This window comes from Aotus nancymaae, unplaced genomic scaffold, assembly GCF_030222135.1.
Source record: "Aotus nancymaae isolate 86718 unplaced genomic scaffold, 86718_ANA_hifiasm-v0.15.2.pri h1tg000036l, whole genome shotgun sequence".
Classification (NCBI taxonomy): domain Eukaryota; kingdom Metazoa; phylum Chordata; class Mammalia; order Primates; family Aotidae; genus Aotus; species Aotus nancymaae.
This window is the reverse complement of record NW_026988450.1, coordinates 11338471-11355305: the sequence shown is the minus strand read 5'-3', so window position 1 is coordinate 11355305 and position 16835 is coordinate 11338471. Positions and strand designations below refer to the sequence as shown.

General features: G+C 35.4%; 1 protein-coding gene across 1 annotated transcript in view; it reads left to right on the top strand.

Moving 5' to 3' along the window:
• Positions 1-15710, top strand: part of CA8 (carbonic anhydrase 8) — a 94092-nt gene extending 78382 nt beyond the window's left edge. The window contains exon 9 of the mRNA XM_012463735.3: positions 14895-15710. The gene's annotated coding sequence lies outside the window, so the exon portion shown is untranslated. The remainder of the gene's footprint in view (positions 1-14894) is intronic.
• Positions 15711-16835: the final 1125 nt, after the last annotated feature.

The following is a 16835-nucleotide window of genomic DNA, read 5'->3' as shown; positions in this document are numbered from 1 at the left end:
GCTTTAATAAAACTGTAGCTAGTATCAATTTCATATCAGTCTTCTTTGATAACCTAAAAGAGTTATAGGTTAGAAAAGGATAAGGCATTATAGAGAAGCTGGTGCTTGTGCGGGGGACGTGAGAATGTTGACTCTGAATGATCAAGTAGGTGAAAGCTATTATCCTTCCAGATTAAATGGAAAGCTCAAAGCCATATTTTCAGCCAGTAGAACTTGGACTCTCCTCACTCTGATAATTTAACATGGTACACAGCATTAGGGTGAGAATTGAAGGCTCTGTAGATACAGCTGTTTTCTATTTATTATATCTCATAGAATTTCCTCCAACTGGAATGGATTTCCTACCAGATCTCAAAATGATTTCAGTAAAATGCCAAAACACCAAGGATGCTCAAAATATCTTTTACGTTTTGATTATGTGATATAAAAATTAACCCGCTAATGAAAAACACAAGAGCTGTGTGAGCTCTCGTCAAGATTACTGAATGAGAATAATTCCTGCTTCAAAATGTCTCTTTTCTTTTTTATGTTTTAGAAATGTTAATAATTTATCATACATAAAAATTTTAGAATGATTTTTTCCTCCCACTGTGAATTCAAACACAATTGTGTTTGGGAGGAAGAATGCTTTGTGGTCATGAGCCAACTCGTATGTTGAATGTTAGTATGTTCTGACACCCTAAATAGAGTAGATTTCATGATTTTAAACCTAAAGAATATATTTTTCCATAAGGAAATCACTATGACCAGTTTGTCATCTAAACTTGTGTTTCATGCCTTTTACCTCATGGATGCTCAAAATGTGGAAGCGGACATAAAAAAATGTCTTTTAAGTATCAGCAAAAGGCTTTGGATTAGCTCAGGAAGAATTTATTTCTAGAGGCTACAAGAAAGACTTCCTGTAGGTAGGTAGTTTAAGTCTTGGAGTGAGTTTTCAAGGAAGACTGAGGCATTAAACTTGGGGTTCCTAGGTGGTTTAGGTAGGAACCTGCCTGGACTGGGGTTGGGAAAATGTTCCAATAGACCTCACAAGGTGTCTTCGAGCACTGGATATTATAGTTCTCTGGTTTTATGATGATTATGCTTTCCTAAGTCTCTATTAACTTTTTCATGGAAAAGAGAGAACAGGCAGCAGGTAAATGAGGAAAATGAAATGAATGCTTCTTTATAAATGAGGTTTTGTTAGTAAACCTCCAACTGGAAACATAAAGCTTAAAAATTTATCCGTGGAAATTACTAAAAATGCTGAAAAAACCCAAGTGCAGAAATAATTGGAAATGATCTATACTTTTATCAGGAGTATAAGGAGATACTTTAAAAAAAGCATTGAATAAATTTGTTTTTATATTTTCTGTACCTCATAAAAGAGGGTATTATAGAAGCAATAGTATCAAATAAAACTTTTATGTCAGCATTTCATTATGATTAAAAGTCTTAAAAATAGAGGAAAAATAGAATCAAAATAGGATTTATACTGAGATTAATATTTTTTTAATTGGAAAAAACTCAGAAAATTGCCTACAAATCTGCCTCAGTCAGATTAAAATAAGAGATTAAGGAATTGAGCCTGTGTTAAAAACTAGATTGTTACTAGGTAGATACAAAGAGTTCATGTTAGACTGTGTAAGAGTAGCGACGATCACGGAAATTATCCTTTTCTTTCAGTAAAATTTTACCTGACCTTCAGCTTGCTGTTTGTAAGCATCTCATTTTTCTTTTTTATATCTCTAATCTTAGACAATTTGTTTTAGCTTTCTGCCTTTTTTAGATCTCTCCTAGAAATCTACCAACTTAAAGTCTACAATGTTTTTCTCTCTGGTCTCTATTTAAATGCTGTTGATATTTGAAGACCAGGGTTTACCTCCATGAAGTCTTTTTCTGGCCTTACTAATGTTTCTTTGCTTTCTGAGTTTAGTACCATGTTAGTTTAGTTTTTTAATTATTTTTTGTTTTCTAATGCACCTAGCAGTGTTAGTTTCACTTACTCCACCAGACTATAAATGTGTATGTAGTAGAGTCAAATAAGTTTGTAACATACTGCATTAAACAGGTTTTCTTCATGCAAGGCTTCTGAGAACCTTTAATATGAAGGTTCTATGTGAATCTCCAAGAGGGTATGGTATAGTATGCAGCATTTCACAAATTTATTTAACCAGAGAACAGTACGAGACTGCAGAATATGTTTTGGTAAGTGCTTTGGAATGATTCAAAGCATTCGTTGTGATCTTGGATCTACCTGAAATAGGGAATATGATAGAGCCTACTGATAGGGACCAGAGCCCACAGATGCCCCAGCCTCTCCTCCACATGCTATTTAGGGATGGAAGGCCAGATCCTGGATGTGTCCTGAGATCTTGTTAAGCTATCTTACATACAGCATGAAGTAAGAATAAATTAAAATATATTTTTAAAATCTTATATTTGAGTTAAAGCCTGATGAACCCTTCGTGGAAACTCTCCAGTAGTAATAATAATTTGTTTTTAATAAATTGTAGTCGTCTGTGTCAAGCACTATGACAGGCGGTTCATGTATGTCTCATTTCACCTCAGAACAGCTCTTCAAGATGGACATTGCTTTTTGAAAATTTTATCAATAAAGAAACTGAGTCCCAGAAATTTTGTCTTCCCCAAGTATATAAAGCTATTAAACCATGCAACCAATGAAACTGATGGAAATAGTCATCTAAAAGTAATGCCCTTAAAAATTTAGGCAGATATTTATTTTGTTTTATCAGTCAATTCTGATTCTGAACAGCTTTTAGCTTTCAAGGAGATGATTGTAATTGCATTAAAGTACAAGATGAAATTTAAAACTTCTAGGTTGAAAATAATGAAGTAAACCTAGTTGACCAATCTAGAGCCTCATCTGGTATCTTACAAATAAATATTTGTCAATTAAATGAAAGTATTTACTTCTGTGAACTTCAGATTTAGCTTGGAATTATTTGGAAATTATGAAAGTGTGACTGTTCGTATGTTGTCTTTTACATATTTTAGATATTTTATTGTTATTTAATGATGCGACAAAAGGAATGTTTATTTTTTTTTCTCACCAAAAAATGATAACTTTTTGAAGGGTAGTAAGTTTTAAGGGGCATTTTCAGAGCTCATTTTACTGGATCTCTCAGCATCTTCTGAAACTGCCTGGCTTCTTGCCATACTCTTATTTTGGTGTCTGTATACACAGTTTTCTTTCTACCTGCACCACCTTTCAACCTCTGCATGCTGCATGAATGTCCTTTTGGGAGGCTACTTAATGTTGGAGTCCTCACGTTTCAGCCTTTGGGGCTGTCTCTGGAGGTGAACTCATCCATACTCACAGCTTGTCACCACTAACTACACGATTCATTTACATTCCTGGACTAGGTCTCTCAATTTACTCCTAGAGTCGAATGACCAACTGTCTGTAGAACTTGCCTTTTGGATGTGTCAAAGACATCTCAAACCCAACATATACAAGATTGAGTTTATGGTCTTCCTTCACAGATCTGCCTCTTTCAGTTTTCTTTGAAACCTGAGTCATGCATGACACTTCTCTTCTTTACCTAACCCCATATTTCCAATTTATCATCCAGTTCTGAGGATTGGCTTCTGATAGCTCTCAAAGCCATCTATGTGTTTCCATCTTTGTCATCACAACCCATAAAGTTAGCATCATCGCCTCTTGATTGTTGCGAGAACATCTCCCCTCTCTTCTACATAGGACTGTTATGGCAAGATTTATAAAATACAAAATAATATAAAATAATAAAATAAAAGACAAGATGGCATACAGCCCTCAAACTTGCATACCAGCTCTGGTTGATTGGTACCGGCTGTCCGGAGAGTGTTGAGAAGGATTTTGAATCCACATCTGAGCACAGTATGAGTGATGTGATTGATGGGAAGGAGTGTTGTGGTTTGTTATCGTCATTCACAAAATAAGGTAGTATTATTGGCATTTGATTTAAATATCTGAGCTATTTAGTATGAAGTCTTTTAAAAATGGGCCCTGGAACATTGATCTACATTAGATTTACTGACATGTAGCTAGGTGTTAGCAATTATCAAGGAAACACAGAAACATGATAAAATTACTGACATCTCCTGATTTTCCTTCTTGTTAATATTTTTGTCTCATTTACATATAGGTTATGGTTCTGATGCTCATGTATAGCAGATTGCTTACATACAGCAAAAGCTAGAGAATTTAAAATCTCAGCATGGAAATGAAATTGCATAAGGGTGAGGAAAGGATTATGATAGTGTAGAGTAATTTACCCTGAGCCCCTTATTTGGGATGGAAGCCATCTCCCGAAGAAGGGAAAGGGTCACATGTCTTCCATTTGGGCTTCTATAACAAAATGCCATAAACTAACATCTAAACAACAGAAATTTGTTTCTCACAGTTCTAGAGGCTAGGAAGTCCAAGATTGAGGCACCAGCAGGTTTGCTGTCTGGTGAGGGCCCCCTTCTTGGTTTGTAGAATGGTGCCTTCTCACTGTGTCCTCACATGGTAGAAGAGGCCCTCTAGTTTTCTGGGGTCTCTTTTATAAGGGCAGTAATCCCAATCACAAGGGTTCTGCCCACATGATCAATCTAATCACCTCTCTAAGGCCTCACCTCATCACCTTAGTGGTTAAGATTTCAATGTAGGAGTTTTGGTTAGAGAAGAAACCATGTAAGAGAAAGGTAAACACTGACAACCCTCAGAAGGGTGAGAAACATGCTATTTTAAAATATTCTTAACAAAAATATACTAAGAACAAAAAATTTCACTTTAACTAAAGGTCTTTGGGATATTTTTATGTTGGTACATATAGGTTGGCCTCATCCTTTGGACTACTTCAGTTTTACTCAAACGTTGCAGTTAAAACTTGTTTTCATTAGATACAAAGCTAAAATAATCTAGATAATGCCGAGATTATCTAAAATAATCTAGGTAATGTCCAGAATATGAAATATTTGTTGGATAATATGGAAGCTTCTCCAATCAAGAAGTTTGCCACCAGGTAACACCAGGTAATAAATTAATTGTTAAAACTATCAAACTGCATTGGTTTCAGATGGATCTGTTCTCCATTTCAGTGCTTCTTAAAACCCCTTCAGAATTTCTGAGATCTTACTGCTTTTATTGCTCTGAATTCTTATTGCTCATTCTTTTATGAGTTTTATTAGAAACTCATAAATGTCTTTAGGGCTTGTCCAGAGAACATATTTTCAGAGACATCTTAGGAGCATGGAGTTGAATTGTATCTCAAGAAGTTCTTTAATCTAGTTTTTGCCTGAAGAGATCTTCAACTAAATTATTCCAGATGGTTACTCCACATACCTAGAAAAAAACTGAAGCAATAAGCCTTTGTTGTCTGATAATATCTCCTTCAGCATTGTTTTCTCCTGCATAATGCCCAAAGGGAAAAAAAATCTTTATGAGATATTCTACCTGTAGAGTGTTAACTGAATTGGAATACTATTTTGTTGGTAATATTTTTAGTTTTTTTGTAAATAAATATTTTTTCATGAATATAACTGATTGTATATGCAGCATTCCAAGATTTTTGTTTTCCTTTTGTTAGCAGCCTGTGAAAATTCGTACAGCCTTTATGTTGCAGAGAAACTTAGGCAGTTTTTTGCAGATAAGAATGTTCATTTGGATTTTAGTATGGGTACAAACAATGGTTCTCTAAAGGCACATCTTTTCTTTAAAGAATGATTATATTTAGTGAATCTTAGCAATAAAATCAATGTAACGAGGAATAAAGGATGGTAAATAAGAATAACAGTGTTATTAATCATCTAAATTGGTTGTGTGTGGAACATTCCTGTACCTGAAATATTTCCATAGGAAATCAGGCTAAAACACACATTTACTTATAATTAGATATAATACAAACCTCCTCTCATTATAATAGTTGCCCAAATCCCAATTCAACTTAATTTCATTGACTTTGATTTCTGGAGTAAAAACATTAAGCTTGAACTAGTGAAAAATGTATAATATGTGCATTCAATTAAGAAGTAATTAGATAGTCAATCACCCTTACAACACACCAGGGATTAGAGAAGAAGGAAGAAAAATGTGACTCACTGTAGTGTGTAAAACAGTTTTCCTAATTAGTTTAGTGCTTATTGAGATGGAGAAAGTGTCAAAGTATCATAACACAGGTTTACTTCTGAATAACTTTAAAAGCTAAGTTTAGTGTTTTATAATATTACAAACTTCTATGACTTATCCTTGAGTTTTGATCAAAGCTTATTTATTCATTCTAAGTTACACATATTAGTGAGTGATGAGACAAAAAGAACAAATGCTTTCTTATATTTCAGACATGATGCTGTATTTTGTCTCATTTAATCCTCACAACAGTCCTGTGAGGCCCCTATTTTTATTTTCATTTTAGAGATAAAGAAACTGAGGCTGAGAGGCATGGAGTGACTTGCTGAAGGTCACAGCCAATAAAGTGCAGAGCAAGAATTCAGACCCAAGTGAGCCCCACTCCCAACGCTGGGCTCTTCACTACACCACGTTTCATAACAGCAAAGTGCAGAACATTATGTACTTTGTTTATTGTTGCTTTCTTATCTCTTGTAGATAAATCCCTGGGAATGACATTCCTGGGAAGAAAGAACACATACGTTTTCATATTTTGGTAACATATTGCTGAAGTACCCTCTACAAGGGTTATGCTGATTTATGCTTGCGCTGTTGATTGGGTGTTTTATAGATGGTATTTTTGCCATTTTTTATCAATCGTTCAATATACTCTGCACCTCTTTCTCATCTTTTTACTTTTCAGTTTATTGAAATGTGTTCATCTCCTTCTGCCTATTGAAATGGCCATGGCAAAGGTCACCTTTGACTTCTCTATTTGCTTTTTATTTCCTTGTCTCCACAATAGCACATGTTCATAGTAGAATATTCAAACAGTGTAGAATAAAATGGAGCAGCAGCAAACATCTCTCAAACTCTCCTCTTAGTGATAGCATCCCCAGCACTGGGAGTTGTGGTGGATATGGAGGCCCTGGAGCTCAGGGGGGATGGCGAGGTTCCATTCTGACTCCACCAGTAATTAGTTGTGTGATCTTGAATAGGTTAACTGATATCTGTCTCTTGTTTCATCACTTAAGGCTATAATGGTATTTACCTCATAGGGTGGTTGTGACAGTAACAATGAGATAATGCAATTAAAGAGCTTAATTAACATTTGTTTTTTGTTCACAATGTAGGAATTCAAAAATGTTACCTTTATCCTTATGGTTGTCCACTGATGTCTCTTTATATATGTGTCTCATGTGTTTATGTAGATATGTGATGTTCCTTATGAGATTATGCTATGCATGCTGTTTTTCAGTCAGCTTGATGATATATCTTTTCATGTCATTGAATAGTTATTTTTAAAATGGTTTTATGGCTGGGCACGGTGGCTCATGCCTATAATCCCAGCACTTTGGGAAGCTGAGGCCGGCAGATTATGAGGTCAAGAGATTGAGATCATCCTGGCCAACATAGTGAAACCCGTCTCTACTAAAATACAAAAATTATCTGGGTGTGGTGGCGTGTGCGTCTGTAGTCCCGCTACTTGGGAGGCTGAGTCAGGAGAATTGCTTGAATCTGGGAGGTAGAGGTTGCAGTGAGCTGAGATCACACCACTGCACTCCAGCCTGGTGCCTGGTGAAAGAGTGAGACTCTGTCTCAAAAAAAAAAAAAAGGTTTTACATACATTGCTTTTAACTATATACCAAACTTTGATGAGCTGTAATCAATAATATTGTGGTTAACTTACCTATTTCCTTAAAAATTTCTTAGAAATGACATTACTGGGTCAAAGAGTTTTATTGTAATACATATGCAGATTGCTTTTCCCAAGAACTGTATGTTTATGTTCCCAGTAGCTATGTGTCAGACTCTACCTTTCACCCTCACCAGTGTTGAATATTTAAAATTTTTCATCCTTGACAATCTCATTAAAAATGGCTCCTTCCATTGTTTCACATTCTTTAAATACTTGATTTTATTCCTGATTTCCCTATTCTGTTCCATTAATCTGTCTATTCATGTGCATCAACCACAATGTAGGTGGCATTAGTGTATATTTCAGTGTTTGGTCAGAAGACATTTACGAATGTCTTGTGCAGGATTTTTCTGGCTGTTTTTACATGGTAAATTTTCCAGATAAACCATAAAATCTTTTTATCAGGAGAATGGAAATAAAGAGCAAAATAAAGAGAGGTTGAAAAAAAGAAAATGAAAGACAAAAATATAGAAAAGAGGAAAAGGAATCCTATTAGGATTTTTAATTTGCATTTTATTTATAGAGTGATTAAGGAGAATTAATTCCTTGCAATATTGAATCTGTGTATTAAGGAAAAATGCATGTGTCTATGCTTATTAAAGTTTTTTACATCTGCCATACATATAATTCTCTCTTCTCACAGTATTTACTCCAAGTTGCATATTTGGGCTCTGGAGTCAGCTGGAGTATGGCTTGATGGGAACACAGCACCTCTGTTTGCTGCTCCACAACTTGGGCAAACTGTTGATTCTCTTTCAGCCCTAGTTTCCTCATCCATGAAGTGGATATACTGAGTTATAATCCCCCAGGGATGCTGTAAGGATTTCATGAGCTATGGTAAAATGTGCATCACGGTGCTTTGTAGAGGATTAGCATTAAATGTGAGCAATTGCTATTATTATCATTATAGATTTTGACTAGTTATAGATTTTTCCATTGTATTTTTCCATTGGTCAGTTTTTCATTTAACTGATAAAATAATGGCTTGCTTATTAACCTTTAGATAGTTTTCAATAAGATTTCCACTGATTTAGAGTTTTCTCGATAGACATTGATAACATCCATCAATAGTGACAGTTTTATCTTCTTTCTGATTTTAATTCTTATTTCATTACGTTATCTAGTACTCCAGAATAGTGTTAAATAATTAACAGGGATATCTGGCACCCTTTTACAAATGTCTGATATGCTTGGATTTCTATTTCCAAATCCAGTGGCGTGTTTCTCTTTTCTCTTTTGGATCTCGAAAGTGTTTGATCCTCCTGACCTCTTCCTCTTTGTCCGTTCTCTATTTTCTTCTCATGACCTAATGCTGTCATGAGTGAGAAGGTTGAAAAAGAAGGTGTCTATATGCCCTTGCTTGTAATGGAAGGGCATTTATTTTTAACCTTCTGTTTGGTGTATGGCAGTATTCTAGGGGCTAAGTGAAAATATAAACATAACCAGAGGTCAGCTCTCCCCTGAAACAGCTCACAGCCTGTTGTCAGGGGTAAATCAGGCACACAGCTAACTCCAGGTCAGAGCAGCATGTGCAAACTGCCTGAGGAAGTGTTCCACTTGTTTACAGGAGAAAGAGCCCCCTTTGAAGAAGAGAGTTCTTATTTCTGGCATATTGCTGTTTCTTAAAAGGCCCTATTTTGGAGATTTTACACTGAATTATTTTACTTAACGAGGGATAAAGATTGATAGCTCACTTTGGTGAGTTACCAATGAGCTGAGCCAAAATCACTGGAACTTACATCTGCACTGTGACCTGCAGGGGCCTCTGAGGAGTAAGATGTGTGTGTACACGTGCTTTTTTATTTTTGGTAGCTTTTCAGGAAATTCTCCAGTAGTGATTTGTTTTGCACTCACTCCCTTGGGCCTCTTCATAAAAGATAATTCAAGGTTCAGAAAAAGTCATGTGAAAGATAGCATCTGCTATAATTATATTGAAATAGCTGACTATTTAGAAAACTCCTTAGGACATGGCCATACTTTGAGGTCATCATTATGAACAGTGATCACTGTATAATAGAAAATTTCTCTTTATGAGTAAGCTACCTTATTATTTAAATGTAAATAAATGAGTATTTAGAGAAAATTCCAGTGGGAGAAGTTCAGCCTTACCTTTATATTTTCAAAGTGCTGCTTCTTTAGATTGTTTTACCAAATAAATTTATATTCTGATTACTAAGTAATATAGTTACTGTAGGAACTTTAGAAAATACACAAAGACATAAAAATGAACTTTTATTTCAAATAATGACCATCAATTGAAGATAGGCAATTAATTTTTTTTCTACCACAGACTGCATTAAAATAACAGGAAAGAGATTCTTTTTAAGTGCATTGACTCACAAGGATACAGAAAGCAAGAGAGGAGACAACAGCCACAATAGTTTGGAAGCTGGAAGCAGATGGTCTTGTAACAGATTTAGCAGATGTGAGGAACAAACCCATTTACATAAAAGAATCTCTCAAATTCCCAGGAATAGCTGGCAACAGATATCATCTGGAAGGTGGAGTAAAAGGAAGCGGAAGTCATCTGTGTTGGTTGAAAGCTATTTGAGAAGCACTTATCTCTGAGTCCTCTCCAAAGCTTTGGTGGACTGGAGATATTTGTCTTCTGGAGATAATGAAGAGAGAGACTCAGTACTAGGGGAAATAGACACAATTGAGTGAGTAAATAACATCCTCAGACCTCATGTAATCTTCCCATATACTGGCAGAAAGGCGCCTATTCTCCAGATGAAGCTGGAAGTGTCTTCTGGGAAGGGTCTCACAAGCACAGGTGACTTCTCTGCAGAAGTGGACCAGTGGGCTCATCCGGTGGTGAGGGTATAATAAAGAGGCCTCCACTGTGCCTTCAGCCTCCACTCTGGTTTTGTTGTTGTGGTTGTTTGCCAGTCCTAGATATGAACAATTAAAGATATTTGAAGAAGAACTATAAATGAAAGAACCCCAAAACAGACAATAAGGTGAGTTAAAAGATATAAATACTTTGTAAAAGAGAAAAACTGTAAAAACGTTGTCATTCATGTATTTGGAGAGGTAAGGAAATAAATTGCATCCACAAAAAAACAAGGTGATATTAAGAAAAGGAATATTTAGAAAACGAAGAGCTTTTGTAAACTGAAAACATGATAGCAGGAATGAGAACTTCTACAGAAGAATCAAAAGGCAGAATTGAAGAAATTGCTCAGAAATTAGAGTAAAAGGGAAACTGATGAAAAATACAATAATGTAAGCAAATTAGAGAACCAGTCTAAGATGTCCATCATCCACATGATAAGCTAGAGAGAGAACAGAGAAAGTGGAGGAGAGGAATTAGGCAACAAAATTACCCAAAGCATTTCCCTAGAACTCATGAGCATAAGTTACAAAATGAAAGAACCCACTGAATTCCCAGCACAGTAGATCAAAACACACACCAAGACACCATCATTGTGAAACTTCAGAACATGGAGGGAGAAATTCCAGAGTGGCAAAAACTAAAACAACAAACAGGTCAAAATCAAGGAATCTGGAATTCTAACATCAGACTTCTCAAAAGCAACACTGGAAGCTAAAGCAGTGAGCATGATCTTCAAAACTCTGAGGGAAAATTATAACCCACCAAAATCCTCACCTCGTCAAACGTTTTACCCAATGTGTGGGTACAGTAGTCATTTTTAGATATCAAAACCATCAAAAATTTATTTCCCAGAAGCTACTTGATATGCCACACCAAAAGGGAGTAAGCCAAGGAAAAAAGATGTGGGATCCAGGAAATAGGAGAGCCAGCAAAACAGAAAAACCAGAGGAATGAATGGATGCCCAGAATGGCAGTGGAATGAGTTCATAGGCAAACCAGGCAGTCAGTCCAGATGTTAGCAGGTGAGAAGGTTCTAGATGAGCTTTCTTCAGGAACGGTGAAGTTGATAATTCACATCTTCCCTTCTTGCCTTCTTGAGAGGAGAGTTAGGCAATGGGTAGGTATTTGTGCATTGAATTGGTTATGAGCACACAGAACACTTAGGTGGAAAAACCCAAGGTATTTATCATTCCAGAGACAACAAAATGTTGTGCAGGAAAGAAAAATTAACACATGTAGTTCTCCTCTGAATACTTTTACATTATTACAGTAATAGAAACTGCATATTGATCCAACTAAATTTACTGTATAGCCATATTTGGAGGATGGGGTGATGGGAAGATGGGAAGGGTTCATTTGGGGTGGTTGTGTGTGTGTTTGCACACATGCATGTCTGTGTGCATGATGTTGACAGGAGGAAAGAGGGTCAAATCTTCATTCTGCACAGGAAAAAATTGATACATAATACTGAAGCAGAAAATTGAAAGGTAGCAATACAATCATGCCATTTAGCTCTTTAGTGTTAAAATAATCAGCTAAAAAAGTTAAGGAGAAGAAAATTGGTGACAAGCGACAGATAGTTTCATAACATTTAAAAACTTTAAGTCTTTATATGCATGCATAATTTTGATACAAATAGAATTAGCAATTGCTACTGTCATTTTTCACTTTCTTATGCATGCACACACACATTTTCTGAGTGCTTTGGGTCAGGTGTATGGCTGGAGCTTAGGAATGCAGAACAAATGAGACCAAGCATGACTTTATCCTATGAAAACTTTCTCTAAAATACTGAAAAGTAAATTTCTGACACATTCTATGAAAATTATGGGCCATACTTCACATTTATGTTGGGGCACAGTATTGTAGTTTAATTTTCAGCTAGTGAGATGTTTTTAAAATCACCCAAAATTATTACTCCTAGTACTATGCTCAGCACATGATATCTGCCATCATTACAGTCCCACACGTTCCCTAATAAGTAGATATTATCATCTGAGTCTCAGAAGAGGCAAGTAAGTTGCCTAAAATCTTACAGAAATTGGGTAGAAGAGGTGGGATTTGGACTAGGGTATCCTTCATTCCAAATCCAAACCCGAGGTTGTGATTGATTGAAAGTTTTTTTTTTTTCAGTTAATCTGGTATTTGCAGTCAATAAGATCAAGTGTACATTTTTGAGGCTGGGAAAGCTACTTTAAAGATCATCTTTAGAGAGCCTTGGCACAGGAGGGAGGTGTCATTTCTTTGAAAAATATATAAGGAAGAAAAGCTCAATAGCACAGGGTGTTGAGTTTCCCCTGAGGGAGATTTTAGCTGAGTGAGTGTGCAAATTCACCAGGATATTCTACGCATAGGTAAATTAGAATTCATTCAGCATATACCAAGAACCCTCTGAATCATGCCCTGAGAGTTTCAAAAATGGATAGGACACCAACATGTATGTGCATCTGTTGCACTGTGGATGTATGCTAAATATTGAAAGGGATCTGCTTTGACTTGAGAGCTGACCTCATATGATTAGAATGACTGTGTATTTGCCTACCCATCTTTTATTTGATGTTTTGGACCGTGGCAGCTTGATATTTAGGAGGTTGGCTATATCTTATAATGAAATTTCAAACTCTAAGACTAACCTTTTTCAATTGAGTTCTGCAGTGCACTGGTCCTCCAAAATGTGTGTTAAATTAAGAGGTGACTGTTCACATATATCTGGAGAATTCTGGATGTAATATTCTCTTTTTGGAGATTTGCAGTGCACATCAGCATATGAGAGCCTCTTAGATGGTTTTGAATTAAAGAACCATAGTTTAACAGAGTTGATACAATAGTTTTTTAACATGGATTCATTTTTTCAACCAGCTTGTAGTGTTTTATGGAACACAGCTTGGGAAACACTGGACCCCAGGTTGTTTCCTTTTGCAGAAAATTCATGCATTGTCACCTGTAGGCCCCATTAAATCTGAATTGCTGTGATTTTCTAGTTTGATCATCAGTTTCACGTCATTTTCTTGAAAAGTGCTGAAAGAGTAGATTTTTAGCTATGTGAGGTAATACACATGTTAATTAGCTTGATTTAGCCTTTGCACAATGTGTATATATTTTAAAACATTTTGTTGACATGATAAATATCTACAATTTTATCTGTCAATTTAAAAAAATGAAAAAATTTGAAAATACTTTATTGTGACTATCATATTGGAAATGTAGTTTGGTCCTGGAAGAGTAGGAGGAAAAAAAAAATATATATATATATATATATGTATATAGTTTGGAAATGTATCACCCGGCATTATAAGTATTTTCTAATAAATTGTTCCAGACATTCTATATATGTATCTATGTTTATATGTATGCATATGTAGACATGTATATGTATATATATGTGTGTGCAGGTAAATCTACAGATATGTACATACTATATATGAATAATTCTGAAATATTCCATTGTAATATAATTTATTAAGGAAAGGAGGCCATTTATTTTGTTGTTTTTTCCAAAGGACATTGCCCAGAAGGAGGCCATTTAGTTTGTTGCCAGTTTCTCTTTGCAGTGAATATCCTTATACTAGGCTCTTTGTATGATTGGATAATTATGTGTCTATTGTAAGTTCTTAGAAGTATAATTCCAGGTCAAGAAGTATATGCATTCTAAATTTTAATAGATATTTATTACCTACCTTAGGCAACTAATGAGACGGGCAGTTTCCTACTGCCATTGCTGCAAATGCTAGTTCAACGTCAAAAAGTTCAGTATCATTGAATTAAATCTTAGCTGATGTTGTTTTCCTCTATGAGAAGCACATTATTTGTTATCTCAAAAAAGTACTATTGTCATATATATGTTCTGCATTACTTATCTATTTAACAGAATTGTAAGTCATTTGGGAATTAGGAGTAAGGGATCTGTGTGCTCTTAAGTTACCATCCATCTGTGATTATTATACTTGAAATGACGACAGGAACTTAAAGCTTTATTTTTATTTATTATTTGACATGATGTACAAATTTTTTTGTTTGTAAAATAGTTCAAGCATTATTTATTTCAGCTGAAAGTATTTATTTATGTGAAATTTTGCATTAATAGGTTCTGCCATAGAAATAAAATTATGGTAGACTTTGTGGAAAAATTGCAGAAATAACAAACTTGAGCATGAAGAAATTTTTGAAATTTCCATGTTTTCTTATGAAATTTTTAGTTTTTACTATCTCTTGTACTGTAAGAAGACTTTTCAGTCTGCTGTGGAAGAATATCAGTAACATAATTGATTCATTCTTTTTGCCTAAAGGAGGAAGATAATGGTCCTATGGTGCCTGTGGATGAGAAAAGGAAACTTTTGAGCTGCAGCTTCAGTTTATCCTCAAAGCCTGCATTGTTTGTCTTCATCTAATCCAGCCTTGATGGACATCTGTGATGGTTGCCTATACACTTGCTGAAATGAAATATTAGAAATGGCTGTGTATTCCAAAGAAACCCTATATTGTATATCTACATTACTGCTGCTAGGATTCATATTTGCACGTGCTGTTTATTGCTTATGTGTAGAGGGAATGAAACTAGCTTCCAGAGTTGTTATTAATATGAATATATATCATGTATTAATACTGAGAAAGGAAAACACGTTCCCAGTGTTAGTAGTTCTTCATTTCCTGTTTCCAACAGAAAATTCACTCGTTTTAGAGACTAGTGTAATTCTTGATAATAAAATAAGAGTTTTGATTAAGAACAGCATTGAGCTTCAAAACGCAAAGTGAATGATGAGTAAAATTATGTCTCATTTTTTTCAGCACCCATACCACAGTTATTGTTAGGCTGGATTGCCATGGAAAACATTTTTGGCATGAATGCAGCAACATAGTACTTTATATATTACTACATAGTTAAAGGATTTAACTGAATGTATGGTTCAAGTTATATTTATTTGACATATTCAAAGCTGTGGTTTATAGGAATTTGAGAAAGGTATAAGAAATAGGATAAAAAGATCAGCACCATGTACCAGGAATAGCTTTACTTCCCATAAATAGAAATTTAATGGTATCCTATATTACTTTAGTGTTGTACACTTTGTAAGACTTAAAAATATATTATTCTGTTGATTCCACTTCTTTGATATGTTAAGACATTTCTTTCAAAAATCACCAACAATATCCTTATTTAAGTGCTACTAGCAAATGTAAGCAGATACTTAGTTGCAGTTAGTTGTGACAGAATGAGATCATTTATGTAAAGCAGTAGAGTGCCTGGCACAAAGCAAATAATAAATGTGATTGTTGTTATAATTGTAAAATGAATGACTTCAATGACATAGTCCCAGTTTGGAGGGATTTTGTGATGCAGAATAAGTTATAGAAATGGAAGACAGGTGGAATAAGTATATGTTCGGAGTTTTTAGATGTGTTGAGTAAAGGTGGTAATAATGGAAGCATTAAATACAAATGAAAATCACACCAGATATCCCTGAAATGGTAGCAAAGAAGGTTCGTTGTCTAGTCTTGGGCAGTGAGGGAAAGGACTAGGGCTAGGCAGTGCGAGGAAAAGTGGGGGCTTGCTAAAGGTTGAGATCTATTGGTAGCCCTGGATCACATGGGGACAGCACCAGGGAATGCCTCTGAAAGTGGAGAGAGGTCCTGGATACTTCCCTTGTGTATAATAGTTTCTGGTGTCCAACAGTGAGGAAATGGCAAAGTGTGGTTACAAAACTGTGACAAAAATATTTACATCTAGCACTGTTACCATTCATATGCCAAACATTGGCTGCACAGGAGTAGCCTTATTTTTAATTAACATCAAAAGACTAGATCTGAAGCCTTCCATGAATGAGGGCTATTCATATGGCATTCCTGGAACAAAGCACTGCACAGATCCCCAGCCTCTCCACTCCTGACTGGGCTGGTGCTGAACAGTCAGGGATTGTTCTTGGACTAACCTGTTGCTTCTTGCAGTCTCCTTTCATCTTCCCCTGAAATACACACATAAACAAATATGATAACAAATAGTAATTAAATGACTTTCAGGAAAACATCTAGTTGTTCAAATTTCACCCTTCACAGGTTTGTGTGTGTGGGTGAGAGAATTTGTGTGTGTGTGCTTATGTCTGTATATTGAAGCAATTTGAATTTATTTACTGTATATTTTCTGAGTGAAAAAACTGAAATGACCTACTTGGTTAAGATCATGGTGTTCATTGGTGAGATTGTGTGGAGGCTTAATATTCTATATATGGAAA